Here is a 15,519-nt window from a genome sequence, read left to right as displayed (position 1 = left end):
CTGTCAGTATGTGCCTGTCCGTGTGTGCCTCAGAAAGGCGCACCCCAGAGAGCATGTAAGGAACTGTCAGCAGCCACGTCCAGGTTCTTTGCGCGGCATTGGATCAAGACTTTGGCTACTAACGTCTGTCAATGACTCTGATACTTACCTAATTCCTGTAATCCACAAAAGGATCCAGTGAAGGCTTGCTGTCAGCTCAGATCTGTTGATCTGCTTCGGCAGTAAGAGAGCCAGATCCTCCGATGTTCCAGAGATCCTAAGACGGACCATCCATTGCCAGTGTCCTCCACCTACAGTTAAAAGAGAGACAGTAATTATTTGTAGGCATTTATTAGTTTAGCCAAGGGAGAGTTTAAGGGCCTGGGCTTTATGCCCCCCTTACTGGAATCTAGTATTTTGTAGTGTTCCCCATAGTGAATCTTCCCCCAGTTGTATCTATCTCTTGATAAATCTTCTTCCTGTTTAAGGTTATATTCTTCTTATCCTTTATTTCACTGCAACACGGGTGGGAGGCACACAGGTTTCTAATTCTCCCAGTTGATAGATGCTGGTAGGAGTCGAACCTGTTGTATATGTCACCTCCTTATTATTCTACACTGAGATTTGGGGTAAACATGTGATTCACTGTACTTATATCTGAGTGCATAACAAAGCTAGAAAAACTAAAATCAGGCATGCAAATTACCCACTATTGCCATGGCCTTGTCTTTCTCAGTACCAAAATAGACAGCAAGAGATGCTAACAGTCTGGGAAGCTGTCCTGTATGCTGGGGTTTCCCTGATTTTTACACCTCTGAGTCTACCAGGCTGTTGATACCCCACAACCCAATCTGACAAGTTCTGTGATTTCAGAACTTGAGGCTGGATCCAGCTCCCATTGACTTCAGTAGGTACTGAATCATTTTTAGGATTCACTCTGTGGTATTAATACTGAGGAAGGCTAGTAGTGCACTGAGTGTTTTCCAATGCTGGTTCTTCACCACCAGAGGATCCCTTATACTGATTCTTCTGAGGCCACTTACACCAGCGGTACAGCAGGAACCTGCCTAGGAGGAGGCTGAAAGTGGCCAAGGAATCTAATAGATTCTAAGATGTTCAGCACAGGGACTTTCTCTTTGCAAATCACCATGCACAGTCACAACGGGCACAAACATTTAATAACAAAATTATGATAAATAGCATAGGGCAATTGTCTGCGCTTTTAAACTCCTCGGATGCTAATGAGTCTTTGAATTGTAAAGAGATCTGTAAACAGTTTCCTCTTTACAAAATGAGCTTTTGAATAAGGATTTTAAATGCCTCTGGGCTGCTTATAATCAATAAACTGTCCACTTGTTCCCCACCTACACCTGTACTTTCTGTTACCAACCTTTCAACTTTCTTCTGTTATCTACACCCCCAACTCTTCTCAGGCATTACTGGAATATTCCCATTTTAACTGATGTGGTGGTAATTTGGTTTTATGAACAAGAAATTGTTGTTACCCACTAGTCAGTGTGTTGTGTCCCTCTCTGTGCCTAATCTACAGGATATGTGAGTCTATTACAGGCCCTAGTTACAGAGGCTGGCTCTTTAACTGAAGCTGTAGCAATTCATCCTTTTAAGTTCTGGGGTTCCCTGTTCAGTCCCCCAGTGTATGGGCCAAGATGGCAGACAGCAACACATTGACATCCTAGAATTGAATTAGATGGGTCCTTGTTAGTTACTGTAGTAAATATTGACATCTGTATAGTTACTGGGGTTTTCAAGCAATTGGATTGAAACAACACACCCCTGCTTTTCATTTGTTTCCTGTGGGTGGCACTATGCCATGGAGGATGGAGTAAGCTGCTGAGGATCAAGACACTCAGTTCTTACCCTGCTAACTGGGAGGATTTGGATTAATTTCTCATTACCTCTCAGCCTCAATTTCACCATCTGTAAAATGGGGATATTTTTACTCCTCTCTCTCTCTCAAGGATGCTGTGGTGATTAATTGTTCTGTGCAGCTCCACGGAATGCTAAATATTCTCCATTCAAAGGACTGAAGGTTGCAGTTGCAGTTAATAGGAGATGTAGGGCCAGATCTTCAGCTGCTGTGAAACAGCTCTGTTGTCTCCAGTGTACCTCCCCTGAATCTGCTGAGTTCTTAGTTCTCTGGGGTTTTATACAGATATTTTCCTACCAACCCTGAGGCATGTATGGGTGACTTTTCCCTGTACAGTTTAATCACCTCATCCCTTTCCCTTGAGATCCCCAATGACTCATTTGGGCCCCTGTGCAGAATGGAACTCTGCCTTGGTGTTTTTAACTGGTCGACTGCTTGTTATCTTGGGGTCACTTGCCTGCTCCTTTGACTACAGCTTGGTTTCCAGCTCTCCCTGAATCTGTTTTATTCGCCAAGATGGATTTCCCCCTTTACTGTGCTGGGCCGAAGCATCCAAATGATCTGTCTCTTTGGACTTTTTCTGACTCACCACATGTGAGATAATTGTGCCCCGAGGAATTCCTTCCAGAGTGCCTAAACACAAAAGAAAAACACACGGCCAACTTTTTCTCCAGGGCAGTGCAAACATTTCCTTAAACCTAAGTGTCTCAGGAGGGGGATTGACAGAGGAGCCCTTTCGCCCAGAAAGTCCACCCTGTTCTGAGCTCTAAATCTCACCCTGCATTTTCACATCATTGAAGTAGCTACAATTTTGCCAGTAAAAGCAGCCACATCCTCTGACTCCAGCAGAAAGGAGGCCGGAGGCAATGAGTCAACTGCTGGGGGTTATGAATGGAAAAGAGATGTAGGAGCCAGTAATGCCTGGATTTTGCTGACAACCAGACAGTGTGAATAAACGTGCTTGAGGAAGGTACAGAGGTGTAAGCCCCCCGATAAGACTAGACTAGACTAACATCGGGGCAGGCAGTGACAGATCCTGGGGAAGGCAAAGTAGATCTTACAACTGTTTTTGTGGTTTGAGCATCACAAGGAAACTAACCCTATTCTCCGAACACATCTCACTGAGGAAATGAATCCGATTTCTTCTCTGAGCCTTTTCCTCGGGCTTCCATTGCTGGCCCCTGCTTCGAATAGATGAACTCTGTCTTCACTGAATACAGACCTAGCAGATTTGATTATTCTCATCGGGAGTTTCTAAGGAAGCGATCTTACAAGCATTTCAGGCAAATCCCCTCCGGCCAAGGTGTTTGTGTTACAGGGCGCTAATAGAACAGGGGATCCCAGAGTCACTTTTACCAAGAAGTAAATGTGCCTGCCCCTTCCCCCAGGTTCAATGTATTTTTGGAAAGAGCTGTCAATTGTGATTTCACTTCATAGAAGAAACAATCTGACTGGGAGCACCCTACCTACCCCCACCCCCGTCTCCCCTCTGTCAGCAGAAAACTTAAAATGGTGCCTAAAAATTGGTATCAGAGACTGTCCCAATTCTTGTGAACATCATCTAAATATGATGATTGTCATAGAGGGGCCTACCCAAGTTCTCACATTGAAGTCGATGGCACAATCCCCTTTGATTCGAATAGGAACAGAATCAAGCCCTGGGTTTCTTGTCAAGGATGGCTTAGCAGCATTGTGAGTGGGTATATATGCTCATTTATGGATGGTTTGTCCTTTCTGGCTCTTACCATTTTTTAAAAGCAGCAGCATCAGGCTCAGAAAGAGAGAGTGCCAGGGGCTGCGCTGGGAGAGGTCTGTGAGATTATCCAGCCCATAGGGGGCGGGGGGGAGGAGCGGGGAATAGCAATGATTGTCTGGATTGCTATTATCGCCCAGTTAAAACGACACCAAACTCAACCTGCTGTTGCCATTTTTTTAAGTAGATTGTTTCCTGTTCACGCTTTGGTTTGAGGGCTGAATGTTGTGGATTTTAAGTGCTGTGTGATGGTTATGGTTTTTATACAACACTCATAAGTGACATTCACAACCTCACACAGCGGTCAGTTGCTCATTGCCCTGCGGTGTATCCAGATTAACTCACCAACCTGAGCAGTAGTTTTAGAGGTCGCAGAAATATTGTCCATTAACAAATCCATGATTAAAGGAGCCTCCAACCCCAGAAACTATGTCAATCCTACAAAGCGTAAGGCAACACCAAAATGTGCTGCTTTCCCTTGAGGATTCGGTAGTGCAAAATGAAGCAAATAGGTTTTCTCCTCCAAACCCGGATCCTGCCTCTTCTACTCAAGCAAACGCCTCATTACGGATTGCGAGATCCGGCCCCCCTCTCGTTCCTTTTTTTTTTTTACTTGATTGAACAATTAGAGTAGTCCAGCTGGATTCACACTGGAGGAGTGGAAAGGAAATCGGATTTAAATAGAAAACCGTTTCACGTACAGAAAACCTGATGGCAAATACAATCAGCGAATCCGTGTGGTTTCGGTGCAGATAGTATAACGGATAGCCCTAGAAAGAGGGATGGGAGATTTCACGGAGCCAGCCTAAGGCGTTTGAATAAATCATACACCATGATACTATATGTATCAAGAGCTACCGTGTCCTGACATAGTGAAAGCGTCGCCAGAATGACATCTCTGTTGTTCTCTCACTTCCAACAAAATAATTAAGTGATCACAAGATTAGCAACAAACATGAGAAATGTAGCAAATTCTTTGTCAACTTGTACAATCAAACTTGGCTCCAGATTTTATTTCCTCTCAGCAAACTCAGTGTCATGCAAGAGGCAGCCCTGCCCAACGTTTATCATAAATGTTACAACTTACTTTATCTATTCTCAGGCAGGCAATAGGTTAGGTACGTTGTATCACATTGGATTTTCCACTTCAATCAATAATCTTCACACGTTTAAAAAAAAACCACACTATTTAATTACTCCTGTCTGGCTTTTAGTAATTGGAGAGAGAGAAAAATAAGCGACGTCGAAAGTGTAAACCTTTCTCCCGTGTTTGTCCAAACATCAAAGGGTTTTAAGTGGAGCTAAATAGCTATAAATATTCTCAGCTGCAGAAATCACATTTCTGCCGAGTCCTGGCGGAGGTAATTTTCGCCAAGAAAACTACGCTGTATTCATCTTTCTAAGAAGGAAAAAATATTACATCCATCCCTGAAAGCAGAAGTTTTAGGTGCTTTAAAAACATCTTTAAGAAATGCATAGAACACCAATGCACTGAAATAAGGTGTAGAATTTGGTGCGGAATTTGTATTTTTAAAAATACCCCGGGGTCATGGAACGTTTTGATGCCATTGCAAACAGATAAGTTTGATTCCTGAAATTTTTGTTGCGGGGGGAGGAGGTAAATCCTCAGCCCTTCCAATACGTCATGCGGCATGACACCAGAATGGACGGGTTGTTATTAAAATGTCTGGTTAGGCTGGATCTCCTTGATTGCAACTGGATTCGCGTGTGTATGTGTTGTTAACAGGTTTAGAAAGAACGTGGCTGTGGACTTCAGGACATGAGTGAGTGCGTTTGTCAAACCCGATGCAGCGGCAACAACAGGAAATCGCATGATCACGTTGGACTCCTGGCTGGCAGAAGTAGGTTAACCTTTAATTCATGTCAGTGGGTTTAATACGCTAACTTTGTACTAAAAGCGTCTTCGCTGAGCCTGGGTTCATAAAAGTGTTCCTGGTCCTTGATGTTCCCCGCGGAGGATAGTAAGGAAAACACAGCCCTGAATAGCTCACATTGATTGCAGCAAACACAGAGCAGGAGGGTCAGCGCTGTTTCCCAGCTCAGAGCCAGCGCCACAGAACTGAACAGCTATTCATAGCTACTGGACTGACTCCAAGTCATGAGTGTAAATTTACTTGTATCTTCTTTGCAGAGAGGAACTGTAGTCCCCAGTGCCTCCTGCTTGATTTGGAGAGACTGTTTATTTGTTTAGCCCTGTAATGATATTATCCACAGGGCTAGAGCCACACAGGGAGGATTAGGAATTCCTGGAGGAGACACTGTGTGTTTATTACCATGACAGCCCTTCATGACACAAGCCAACAGTGACTTTCATTTGCTGCTACCCCCCTCTAAAAATGCAGAGTTTAAATTGGGGGGGGGGGGAAAGGAGGACTCGAACTCCGAAACGTACAGCGTAGGAAGCGGTCGGTGCGGGTTAATATCCCAAACACTGGCTTTGTCTCCCTCCGTAAGGAGCTCCACCTCCCTGTGCTTTTACTTTTAACTGAAGGGCGAGGAGGGGCAAAGAGGGGGAAGATGACAATAAGGTAATGAGGTTGAAAGCTTTAATGCCACACAAACAGTCCCAAACCTGTAGTTACATCTAAACTGGCCTTCAAGAGGATTTAACAAGCCATTCAGCCAAGGCTTTATTCATTCTGCAAAGAGCTTTGAGTTGCCCCCAAAGCACTTACAAATAAAGCTCTTCCAGATACATGCCCAACCCCAGCCAAAGAGGGGAAATCGCTTCTTTCTAATAAATATTTAGTCATGAGCAGGGGAGGGAAAGGCCAAGAGTAACAGAGCACGGTGGGTTGTTTAGATTGCCTGGTCTGAGCTGGAACTCCCTCTTTGCAGCTGACCATTGCTACATATAGGTTAATTTCCACATGGAGCTGTAGAAACTCTATCCCTGGTTTGTGAAGTGTGGGTCAGCCAAAGCATGTTAATCTGTTTAGCATGTGTGCTTCGTGGAGGAGCCAGACCACCGCCGTGCAAGAGCAGAAGCAGCAGTAATGGTCCTTGGGGGTAGTTAATAAAGAGTTTAAGGGAAATCAGTTTATAGAGGTTTCAGTTTGTGAACTGTGGCAGCTTTGGACATTTAAGGTTTCCAGCCTCCTGCCCCGCAGACCAGAAAGCTGAGAACTCTATGGGTTGTTTATAACCTGCACAACAACGCTCGCATGTTGATACAAGCAGCGTGGTCGGGAAGATGTAGTTTACTGCTAGGAAATATTGTTGCACGAGGTGCAGTTGTTAGACTTCTCTCCAAACACGCCAAGGAGAAAGCCAGTGCAAATGTCAATTCCCTGATAGCCGCACGTGGAAAGTGCTCTTAGCCGTAAAACAATGAGATCTCTATCTCCTTCGGCAGGGTGAGATGTCGTCAGGGGGGCTGGTTTTAATCCGCGCCCTTTCGTACCCTTTAACTGAATGGGTGGATTGCAACATCACGAGAGCCACTAAATGACATAATAGCAAATAAAACTTTGAGTCTATTCCTAGTGTCTCACACCATGGCGGACTAATCACTGGCGGCTCCTTTCTCTCTCGCTCACAGATGGCCTGTGGGCCGGGGTGTTAGTACCCTCCGCTCCTTTCTGATTATTATTTTCTTTTTAAAATTTAGGTTCTTAAATCAAAATATTTGCTGATGAGTATTTATTTTCACGAGGTTTTGGTTTGGCTTTTGCCTTCCCCTTAAACAATAGAGGCTGCGGTATTAATGGTGCTATAAAATCAAATGTGGTTGGGATTATTCTGCCATCACTCCGGAGATCAATCATTCGTGAGATGTTTCTCTGGGACGCGAAATGAACATTCACAAGCACATCTCTCTTGGCATTTTCCAGCACATTTCACTGTCCCATAACCATATGTTCCCGAAAGCAAAGGAGACTGCGAGTGCTGGTTGAGAGACAAAACATACATTTACCCTCTGTTCAGCCGCTGACTAGGAAACAAACAAACATAATGGAATGTACAGTTCTTTGGCTTTAGGTGTTTAAAGGGGTGTTAAAACAAGCTCATGATCACGAATATTTTTATTTAAAAAATAGACGAGATTTAAAAAAAACAAACCCCCACCCTGGTGATTTTACGTGCCTCCACTTTTGTTGTCTACCTTAAAAGAAGCCTGATTTAGAAAACATACCGAACAGTTATCCTCTTCAATCTTTTACATGCCTTGCTTTTGAAAAGCTTGGTCTCCAACTCTACCAAGCCCATATTATAACTTATTGAATATTAAATATTCACTGCAGACTAGGTGGTGAGATATCAATGCCTAAGCCATAAAATAATCTTCTTGTTTTGTTTCTATAGTGCCAACAGGAGATATAAAATCAACCCATTTTTGTCAGAAAACTAAAAGGTATTTACTCTAAATACAAACAGGAAATAGATTTGCTGAGGTACCAAGTTTTCCAATCTCTTTTCTCACCATAAGCACACTGTCATCAGAGACCATTAAAGCACTCTTCGGGGCTTTTATGGCCTACAGCATATTTTCTTACCTGCCTGACTCAGTCAGAGCTGTTTCATTTGTAATAATCATTGCATAACCTGACCACTTGCCAGATGAGATTCATACAAGTTGAAAATTTAGATCTGTGGAAATGTATGATCTTCTCTTTAAACGTGTTTGGGATCAGAAAACTGACACTGTAATTAGGACACCTACTTACTCAACAGTTTTGCTTCCTGTCAGACACATCTGCTTACTTTAAAGATAATAGCAAATTTGTACTACCTTTTACTTCTGTTAACATCAGAATCAATACAACTACAGGAAAATGTGGTTCATACATCATCAACACATTTGTTAGCTAAGTTCTAATTGAAGAATCTTCATTACTGATTATCTTGTTTACTGAGCCAGAAATATCACAACTTGACCTTCAGAACTCAGGCTGAATTTGCAGAGCTGGCAAATAGCAGAAACTTCTTTTCACTTTTGAACACAGCCAGTTTGCTAAGGAAACAGAGACACAGGAACATGGAACCCTGTGACGTCACCTCCAGTCACTTTCAAAAATATAATTGCACTTTAAGAGACACAGGGCCTGATTCCGCTCTCATTTATTTCAATTGAAAGAGTAGTTCCATTGAAGTATAAAACTGATGTTAGCCAGATCAAAATCAGGCCCATTGCGGCATGGTAACAGCAATATCTGCACGGGCCAAGGCCAGAAGTATTCACCAATAAGCAAGGCCTACATTCCTGGGCCCCAGTAGAAAGCAGATACTCTGACTGGCCGGGTGACACTTCAGCAATATATTACTCAGTAATATAAAATTAATTTGTTCTAAATCAAAATAAAACAAACATGCCAGAGAATATGGTCTGCAGACACATATAGCCTGCCTGTGCATCGTAATTGGGCGATTTTGGTCCTCATATGCCATCACCCTTCGAGGCCAGATTCTGATTGCAGCCCTAGTGGTGGAAATCTGGAGTCACTGTCAATTTCAATGGAATTACTGCAGACTTCCACCGGTGTAACTGAGACCAGGGTTTAGGAGAAGTGACAAAGCCTGTGGACCCACAGACACACCACTGTATTGTCTCATACAAGTTCAGAAGATAGGCATGGTTCCCAAACTGGGGTTTGTGAAATGTTACAGGGGGTTCTCTGGAAAAAATTCCCTAATGGCAGACAGAGCTGTCCCTTAGGGACCTCGGGCAGCACAGGGCCTGCAGCCTGGAGCCCCTGGACTTCCAAGAGCTAAGCAGATCAAAGCAAGCATGTCTATCACACTGAGGAGATTTAAACTTCAAGACTCCTTATAAAAATGGAAAGGGAGATGGATTTTTTTTGCTGTTTTTTAAATTAAATAGGCAGCTAGTATTGTTTTTTAAATTATGAAGAACAAGTTTAAGTTTTGTTGTAATATGTTTGCCTGAACTGCTCAAGACCTGAATGTTTATGTAGGAGGAACTCGGAGTTGTATTCTTAAATACTTTCATGCTGTTTCACATCTGATACTCCTTGATGAAACATAGGAGCCTTGTCTTATAAACAGGCTTATTCAAAGTGATACAAGCTACCAAAGTGAGATCTTGGAAGAGTGTTGCTGTTTTCATAAATGTAATAAAATACTGTAATGATTAATAATAAGTAAGTGTATAATAAGCATGTCATAAAAACAAATTTTATACTCCCAAGATCACTGCTTTTATAATTTATACTCAGGTAAAGGAGAAAATTACTGGAAATATTCATTTTTAGGAGGGGGTTCAGAAGATTAGACATTTTAGTGAAAGGGGTTCATAGGTTCAGGGGGGGCTCTAGACATTTCGCCGCCCCAAGCACCGCGTCATGCCGCGGGGGCGCTCTGCCGCTCACCGGTCCCGCGGCTCCGATGGACCTCCCGCAGGCGTGCCTGCGGAGGGTCCGCTTGTCCCCCCCAAAGCCGCAGGACCAGCAGACCCTCCGCAGGCATGCAGCCGAAGGCACCCTGCCTGCCGCCCTCCCGGGACCGGCAGAGTGCCCCCCGAGGCATGCCGCCCCCGCATAGGTTGTTAAAGTTTGGGAACCACTGGGCTAGAGGAAGGGTCAGACCAGAACTATGCCTGTATCCACTGAATTATCATTCACAGAGGGACATAGTAAAACTCATTTTTTTTTTAAAAAGCAGTGCCCAAATCGAAAATGATACAATAATGAAATCCAATAGTAAACTTCCTATGATATTTGAAGTCTCCTGTTGGGAGACAAAGCCATCCTCTTGTTATGGCTAAAGAACAGGCTCTCTCTCTCTGTGCTAACCAAACAATCATAACATCTCTTGTGGTAAGGAGGACTGGGCTCCAATCGCAGTATAGGAAATATTATGGAAACAGAATAATAAGATTTATAGTAATTTAAAAAACAAACAGACACAGAGCCTGCCCGCCCTGACTAGGGGAACCATCTACTCTGGTTCATGAAATGGAATCAATAGTTAAAACTTGATCCATCTAAAAGGTTAGTCTTCATTAGTGTATGTCTGTTCTCTCCTCTGCCTTTGGTCATTGTGTAAAAAGAGAGAAAAGAGGAAAAAGAGCAAAACACTTGTCACTAAGAAAAATAATCTTGACATGAAATAGAAATTTTTACAAAGGTCGTTGTAAAATATGGGAGATGCATTTACATTTGACCTCCTTCCTCAAGAGGTCTGTTTGTCTCTCTCCCCATTACATGTCTCCAAGGTCCAATCAGAATTCCAGACTAAAAGACTCGATCAGGCTTGGCAAAAGGCAGAAAGATATCCTGAGAGAGAGAGACCCTAAAACAGAAAGATCTTATGACAGAAACGAGTTTAATATTCTAGCGTATTGCAAGTCTTGCTAGATACTGAATTACACCTAGCAACACAATATGTAAACACTACATCATATCTTATTGGAATCTTGATAAACCATGTTCTCTTCAGCTGTTTTCTGTCATACTGTGTTTATAAAAAGGTCGACCAACATTTTAAAGAGGCTTTGGTGACAATGGTCTACTCAAGGAGTTAGGTTTGAATAGAGAGATCAACAGTTTTTTTGTTCTGTGTTTATATAACGCCTGGCACAGTGGGGTCCTTGTTGAGAAACATGGCTCCTGGGAGCTAAGGTAATACAAAGAAATAACAACATAAAATCATAATGGTCACGAATAAACTGATTTGGTGATAAACTGATAGGGATGAACAGAGTGACCCATTTCTTTAATGGGCCGAGTCCTTCTCCGTGTAGGAAAGGTATTATACTTGTCCATCCCAGACCATTTTTTAGAAACAGGCGTGGGAAAAAACAGGATTTTAATCATATCTCATTAAATCCAACAGAACAAATGGACATTAGATATGTAATTCATGAATTCTCGGTTACACTGAAAGATGAATCCTTTCTACTTCAGAGACTACAGGTACCAAATGTACACCTCGCTCACATATTGAGGCTACAACTGGGGACATCATGCACGTCTCCTTGAGGTCTACAGAGGGAAGATGCCAAGAGTGTGAGACTTTCTAATTTGTGGGATACACACAACATTCCAGACTATCTAATTTCAACCCAGAGCAAACGGAGAGACAAGAGCTCGTTAAGCTTAGTTCACCGGGATTCTAGTCTTTATGCAATATGTGATCTCCTGGATGGGAGTTAAAGTTCACACCAATATTTCACCAATAGAAAATTCATCATAGGGAAGAATAATATTGAGACAAAGCCAAGGTGCTGTGGCAATAAGAGCACGCACGATACCTATAACTGCATTGCATTGCCACTTTCCACCCTTCTCCTATGTGCCTTTCCACTGACTTGCAGAACAGATGTTGGAGGTGGGTGCTGCATCAGATATGTCCGCCCTCCGCCAACTACGCAAGTCAAGGAGAGAGTGAAAAGACCATAGACAACGTTTCACTGAATACCACTAGCTCTTTCCTATCTTCCACACAGAATCTTCAGGCAGCCTCTGCTCTGCTAAGTGACACAAAAGCTGGTTTCAAAATTCATTGACGATTTTTTGTACCATAAAATTCGGTCGAATCCAACGCATCACAAGCTAGCTCCTCCGCCACCATTCAAACGCCCCTCTGCTGAGGAAGGCAGCAGCACTCCTTAAGCCGTAAGTAATGAGCCAGGCTGTGGCTTGAGTCCATATACTGTGAGGGCAAATCCTCAGCTGCTGATGTCTGGCAAGTTGCATCAGCTGCTGACGATCTGCCCCTACAGACTGGTTTCTTCTCTTGCAGGCCGTAGGAGAGATGGGAGACCCGGGGCTATTCCCACTGTGTAAAAGCTGGAATCCCTCTCGGAAGTCTGGCGTGATAAGTGCACAGAAGGGCGTCCTATCCTTGCACTGATGAGCCCACTAGCTTCTCGATTTGACCCTGGTTGCCTATTCCACCCGAGATTTGAAAGTGAAAAGGAGTTTTAAATCAAGCCTTCACCCACAAGCTCCTGTCAGGATTCAGAAGCACTTGCCGGAGTTTTTGTAAGAATCCGAAGACAAACAGCATTCGAAAATAAAATGCTATTCTCCAATAAATTTCCCCCATGCAATACCTGGTAGATTTCACATTTGGAAATTATCCCACTATAAAAAGGTATTTGTGTTGTCTCTGAAATCATAAATTCCAAAATTTACAATCACAGGAGTAACGGAAACCTAACACATTCTAACCAGGTTCCTCGAGCAAATAACATAATCTCTGGCACACTAGAACACATGGTTTGCTTCAAACATGTTTCATTTTGTCATCGCATTGAGTGTACAGTATTTCTCTTTGGGTGCAAGAGTGATTGATATCGTTGGAAGAATTGTTTGTAAGAACATGAAAGTTGCCAAAGCAAACACGTTGGAGGGAAGTGTGCAGAAGAGGGGAGCAGCGGCATTTGGAGTAGATCTGGGTTTGGGGAGTTCATAGAGAGGTGAGACAGGGAGATGTAGAACAAATAAAAACATTCTGCACACTTCATCTAAATAAATTATATACAAATATTGGCCTTTTTGTAGATGTTAACAGCCCAGTTACTGCTCTTCCCTCGTGCCCCTATAGAATGTGGGCTGGAAGCCAGCTTTCTTCAGCTAATGATTTGTAACTTTTGTTCCACTTGAACGAATCTATTAATATTTAGATCTCTCCAGTTTTATTCCACGAAATCTTTCAGCATGGTAAAACAAAATAATCTATTTACCTTCTGTTATATGGGTGCAATATTGACTTACATGGCTTGATGATGTACATTAATAGGTTTTTCTTATGCTGGGCTGAGTTGGCCAAAGGAAAAACAATGTATTTTGACCTATTTTTCTTTTACAAATAATGTCTGACAGCACTCATTAGACGGTGCAACCTTTGGTGTGTTAATTTAATAACTTCCATTGCTGACGGGTAAATATTTATTTTAATTTCATTTTTCTTTTTTTACTATCAAATTATAGAAAATGTTGTTTCTTCGTATAACCATATCATAAGGCACTGTACTAACTGAGCTGAAGAATGTGAACCTTTTAAGTTCATGGGTTTTTGTCAGTTGGGCAGATAAAAAGAAAAGATATAACTATGTAGCTGAGGCATTCTAGCTCCTAGACTCCTCAGAAGTTCCTGCTGCTTGTAGCAACAGTTATAACCTATACAATATACCTGATGAACTCCTGTCATAGTCTCGTGTCAATAACCCATCCACTATCATTTTGTGGTTGTGATATTGAAATAGAAATTCCTGTTTCTGAACTCCCAGTGCCGTTCTCTTGAGTATTTGGTAACCTGGACCATTTAAACACTATTTGACTCCTCCTGGAAAAAATCGAGAAGTACTTTTGAAATATATTCGGCTGATATCTCAGATCATGGCGTGATCTAACTCCGAGGCTTTGTATTGCTCTGGTAGGAAACACGGCCAGTTCTTCTCGCACTGCACAGAAAATCTCCAGGCGATGCAGTGGCTCCACACCAACCCCTCTCTAACCTCCTTTGTATGGAGCATCACAAGGAAAAGCCTGTCTTATGCCCTAGAAATCTCCGATTCCATTGGCTTTTCCAGCTGCTCTGAATTACTCTAGGGACTGGACCTGATGCACTCAAACCTCCCATCACCTGCAATGGAATATACAGAATTATAGATTGCAGATGGTTTAAAAATCACAATGGTCTTTAATTTTGTCTTCAAGTTTTTTATTAGGAGCAGGGAGACAGAGAGTCATCAGTAGCAAAAACACAAGAATACGATGTTGTAATTCATTATTTTCAAATATTTTCCCTTCTGCTCACACCTCCATTTTCTTAGAAGACCATTTCTTGCTTTTGATTCCTATGCAAAACGAACTATATAAGCAAGGGAAATGAAATATACCGGTAAGTATTTGAAAGGAAGCATGATAGTCCAATGGCTGGAAACCTATATCATTGTCTTGATCCTGTAGTCCTTACTCAAACTCCCATTGATATCAATGTGCAGTACTCGGCCCTTTACTTCAACTCTGAATTTGAGATGTGAAATCCACAAAAGCCAGGAAATTAGTTATCCCTAACCCATGGCTCGATCCTGGTCATCTTTCTATGCAAAGCAGACAGAAAACCACCTGAGCCAACCATCTGAGGAATGCCGTGGTGGCGTAGTGTGGACATGGGGGTGTGACCAGTGTGGGAGAGGGTATGCCTCTAGCTAGGGTGCTTGGTTCGGGGCTGTTGAGGTTCTTCTAAACTGCTGTGTATCTTAGTGTATATTAATTACAAGTCGCTCCTCAGCTGTTACTTAGCAGTAGCTCTTACTCTGCAATGAAATGCACAGAAGTTGGTGGGGGGGTTTCCTTGTTGAATAAAGTGGATGTTTTGATCACGTTTACAAGATGCAGCGGTCCGATCCATTGCAAGTCTGGCAGGGGGCAAAGGTGGCTGGTGACTGCCAGATCCTTGGAATGGGTTAGTACAGGAGAGGGATAGTACTGATGTGGTCTAAATTATACCTTTTGTATTGTAATTTCACTTTAATTAGCGGAGTTCCCAACTTTGTCTAGCATTTGGTTAAAAAAAAAATTCCACCGGTGCTAACGAGGAAGACTGACCAGTAACACCCACAAGGGAAACACTCTAAAAGCATGTAAAAAACTTAGACAAACATTTCAACTACCTGCTGATTGAGACTGGCTACCAAGCCTTCAGCTGCGAAGACCCTGGATCTGGGGAGGGCGCATCCTAAGCCATTGATCTACTTGTTTTTAGAACTGTAAAGGTCATCAGGCTCATAGCTTCTTGGGTACTGGCCCTAGGGAAATCCGTGAAGCTCTAAACTCAAGTAGACTCACAGCTGTAAGAAGATACCTCCTTCACCACCTGCTGTCCCCGAATCTACAGGTTTAGCAGCCCGTTCCAAATGGCCCTGCAATGGCCCCACACCAGCGATTTAGAAGAAAGGAGCACAAGA

At 42.8% G+C, this 15,519-nt stretch overlaps 2 long non-coding RNA genes across 4 annotated transcripts in view; one reads left to right on the top strand and one right to left on the bottom strand.

The window, feature by feature from the left end:
- LOC120408156 overlaps positions 1-12,189 on the bottom strand; it is a 57,493-nt gene extending 45,304 nt beyond the window's left edge. Inside the window, exons 1-2 of the long non-coding RNA XR_005600470.1 lie at positions 12,122-12,189; positions 149-290 (exon numbers count right to left, since the gene is read on the bottom strand). This is a non-coding gene — a long non-coding RNA (uncharacterized LOC120408156). The remainder of the gene's footprint in view (positions 1-148; positions 291-12,121) is intronic.
- LOC120408155 lies at positions 4,971-13,954 on the top strand. Of its 3 annotated transcripts, XR_005600469.1 has the most exons (5): positions 4,971-5,067; positions 5,368-5,482; positions 11,436-11,608; positions 12,049-12,217; positions 12,345-13,954. It is a non-coding gene; the product is annotated as an uncharacterized LOC120408155 (long non-coding RNA). The 3 variants fall into 3 exon arrangements; XR_005600467.1 differs by having other exon boundaries at positions 11,436-12,217; XR_005600468.1 differs by having other exon boundaries at positions 5,001-5,121; positions 11,436-12,217.
- Positions 13,955-15,519: the final 1,565 nt, after the last annotated feature.

This window comes from Mauremys reevesii, linkage group 6 (assembly GCF_016161935.1).
Source record: "Mauremys reevesii isolate NIE-2019 linkage group 6, ASM1616193v1, whole genome shotgun sequence".
Taxonomy (NCBI): Eukaryota; Metazoa; Chordata; order Testudines; family Geoemydidae; genus Mauremys; species Mauremys reevesii.
The sequence above is the reverse complement of the archived record's forward strand: the minus strand, read 5'-3'. Positions and strand labels throughout refer to the sequence as shown.